The 3,868-nt window shown below is 39.2% G+C and overlaps 1 long non-coding RNA gene across 1 annotated transcript; it reads left to right on the forward strand.

The window, feature by feature from the left end:
• The first annotated feature begins 259 nt into the window (after positions 1 to 259).
• On the forward strand, positions 260 to 2,137 carry LOC127153593 (uncharacterized). Its single transcript, XR_007825297.1, has 3 exons — positions 260 to 402; positions 1,158 to 1,264; positions 2,030 to 2,137. It is a non-coding gene; the product is annotated as an uncharacterized LOC127153593 (long non-coding RNA).
• The last annotated feature ends 1,731 nt before the right edge of the window (positions 2,138 to 3,868 follow it).

Here is a 3,868-nt window from a genome sequence, read left to right on the forward strand (position 1 = left end):
TAATAAACATTAACTTCAGATACCAGTCAGCAATCGCAGGCAGTTTCCTTCAAATAGAAACATTTTTTGTTCATATAAAATACCTTGGAAAAAAGTGTCAGGTCTTTGGTGTAAAATTAATATTTTTCATATTTTGAACGGTTCCCTCATATTTGCCAGCGATCTCCTGTAATTGGCGTCAGATGCATTTTATATTAAGGAACATTAACAGATACCAGTCAGCAATCGCAGATGGGAATTTCCCTTACACAAAGATGCTCTAAGGGCAGAAAGGAAAATGATTGGTTGACAGATTCAACCAATGAAATTGAAGCAAAGGCGGGGTCAGGAAATTTGGACGTGTGGAGGGAATACTTCAGACAGAAACGTTATTAGCGCTTCGTGGGAGGCATTTGTTGCAAGGTAAGTGAATTTATCATGTATTTTATATAAAAAAAATATTAATAGATCAACATAACTCTAACGTTTACTGAGATAAATAGCCGGCAAAGACGCACAGAGCAAGTAATCATCGACTACATATTATATCATATGCATTTTCATTCAACTGCTTTATCAGTCAATCGCACCAAAGCTGCTTATGGGGTAGATTGAGTAAAACATGCTCTTCCAATGCTAATGCGCTGTCCGTGATACCGATATGAGCGAGAACAGAACTCGTTCAAATCTCCGTGACATTTCATTAGTCAGTTAGCGCTAGCATTAACATTAGCACTACTCTCAGGGCAGGAGTAAAACTAACAGTACTAAACTGAATTATGCACTGCTCTTGGGGCAGGAGTACTCAGTATTTTAGTATTACCATTATGTTTAGTGTACTATGTGCTGCTCTCAGGGCAGGAGTAAAAAATAACAGTACTAAACTAAATTATGCGCTGCTCTCGGGTCAGGAGTACTCAATAGGTTCGTATTACTGTTATTTTTACTAAACCATGCGCTGCTTTCTGGGCAGGAGTAAAAATAACAGTACTAAACTGAATTATGTGCTTCTCTCAGGGCAGGAGTACTTAATAGGTTAGTATTACCTTTATTTTTAGTGTACTATGCGCTGCTCTCAGGGCAGGAGTACTCAGTTGGTCTGTATTACATTATCATTATATTTATAAAACAGTAGACAATTTCTGTATGATTGGTTGATCTTTTATTTTATTCTTCAGTTACCTGGAGGAGTTGCAAAATCTGGACAGATCAAAGGAGCTAACACTGAAGATCTGATACTACTGAGTCCAAAATGGTGCAAAAATGGAGATGTATGAAAAATGGTGTAAGTTTGGTTCCACCTGATAAAAGCACATAATAGCCAGATTCAGTCGGTAACTGTTAATCATGGGGATGCAAGCGATTTTCAACATTTACAGTGCCATCCAAATCCAGAATGTTGGTGTTTTTCTCCCACCACCCTCATAAAAATTCTCAGCCAAACTACATGCTGTTTTTTAGACACCAGGGTTGTGTGGTCGAAGAAATCGATTCAAAATGAACTACAACAAAAATATTTCATAACTTCTCCAGCACAGCGGGTAGGAGCTGTTAAGAACAAAAAGACAAGAAAAGTACTTAAACATTTTAAATTAGTCATTATTATGGCAGTAATAGGTATGCAATACAATTTTAAAATATAGGCCTACAATTACATACATAAAAATATAAACCAAGCAGCCTTGTCATTATAGTCCCTCATGTCCACTGCGTTCTCTAAATTTAAAAAAAACCCAAAATATCAAAAGCAACTGTGGCGGCAGATCATTTTCTTATTTAGCGCCTACATTCTGGAACAATCTAGCTAACACTGTTCAGGAGGCAGACACACTCTGTCAGTTTAAATCTAGATTAAAGACCCATCTCTTTAACCCAGCCAACACAACACATTAACACATTTCTATAATTCAAGTCCATTAAAGGATGGTTAGGCTGCATTAATTAGGGCAAACGGAACCAGGAATAATTTTCATAACACCTGATGTACTCATTGCATCATAAGAAGAATGGCATCTACACTAATATTAGTCTGTTTCTTTCTTATTCCAAGGTCACCAGATGATGGATCAGCAGCTAGAGACGACTTCTACATCCCTAAATGTCCTAAATGAGTCCTCTGCAATCTGACTTTGCTGCAGCATGGAACTTTTGCATTATTGACACACTATTGTCCTATTAAAAACTGTTGCTTTGACACATCCCGTTTTGTTAAAAAGCGCTGTATAAATAAACGTGATTGATTGATTTACCTTATTTCTGCTAATCTTCACATTTCTCATGACACCTATCATTTTGAGAGATAAAATTTAAGAAAACCATTTCAGCTATAGTGGGTCTCTTTTTGAACCTGAGATTTAAATAAATAATGTATTATTAAATTTAAATTTATTCTTAATCCAAGCATGTGACATTTAATGTATAGCAGACAACTACAGGTCCTTTTCAAAAAATTAGCATATTGTGATAAAGTTCATTATTTTCGGTAATGTACTGATAAACATTAGACTTTCATATATTTTAGATTCATTACACACAACTGAAGTAGTTTCAAGCCTTTTATTGTTTTAATATTGATGATTTTGGCATACAGCTCATGAAAACCCAAAATTCCTATCTCAAAAAATTAGCATATCATGAAAAGGTTCTCTAAACGAGCTATTAACCTAATCATCTGAATCAACTAATTAACTCTAAACACCTGCAAAAGATTCCTGAGGCTTTTAAAAACTCCCAGCCTGGTTCATTACTCAAAACCGCAATCATGGGTAAGACTGCCGACCTGACTGCTGTCCAGAAGGCCATCATTGACACCCTCAAGCAAGAGGGTAAGACACAGAACGAAATTTCTGAATGAATAGGCTGTTCCCAGAGTGCTGTATCAAGGCACCTCAGTGGGAAGTCTGTGGGAAGGAAAAAGTGTGGCAGAAAACGCTGCACAACGAGAAGAGGTGACCGGACCCTGAGGAAGATTGTGGAGAAGGACCGATTCCAGACCTTGGGGGACCTGCGGAAGCAGTGGACTGAGTCTGGAGTAGAAACATCCAGAGCCGCCGTGTACAGGCGTGTGCAGGAAATGGGCTACAGGTGCCGCATTCCCCAGGTCAAGCCACTTTTGAACCAGAAACAGCGGCAGAAGCGCCTGACCTGGGCTACAGAGAAGCAGCACTGGACTGTTGCTCAGTGGTCCAAAGTACTTTTTTTCGGATGAAAGCAAATTTTGCATGTCATTCGGAAATCAAGGTGCCAGAGTCTGGAGGAAGACTGGGGAGAGGGAAATGCCAAAATGCCTGAAGTCCAGTGTCAAGTACCCACAGTCAGTGATGGTCTGGGGTGCCATGTCAGCTGCAGTCAATGCAGCTAGCTATCAGGAGATTTTGGAGCACTTCATGCTTCCATCTGCTGAAAAGCTTTATGGAGATGAAGATTTCATTTTTCAGCACGACCTGGCACCTGCTCACAGTGCCAAAACCACTGGTAAATGGTTTACTGACCATGGTATTACTGTGCTCAACTGGCCTGCCAACTCTCCTGACCTGAACCCCATAGAGAATCTGTGGGATATTGTGAAGAGAAAGTTGAGAGACGCAAGACCCAACACTCTGGATGAGCTTAAGGCCGCTATCGAAGCATCCTGGGCCTCCATAACACCTCAGCAGTGCCACAGGCTGATTGCCTCAATGCCACGCCGCATTGACGCAGTCATTTCTGCAAAAGGATTCCCGACCAAGTATTGAGTGCATAACTGAACATAATTATTTGAAGGTTGACTTTTTTTTTGTATTAAAAACACTTTTCTTTTATTGGTCGGATGAAATATGCTAATTTTTTGAGATCGGAATTTTGGGTTTTCATGAGCTGTATGCCAAAATCATCAATATTAAAACAATAA

Source organism: Labeo rohita, chromosome 22, assembly GCF_022985175.1.
Source record: "Labeo rohita strain BAU-BD-2019 chromosome 22, IGBB_LRoh.1.0, whole genome shotgun sequence".
In the NCBI taxonomy this organism is placed as follows: domain Eukaryota; kingdom Metazoa; phylum Chordata; class Actinopteri; order Cypriniformes; family Cyprinidae; genus Labeo; species Labeo rohita.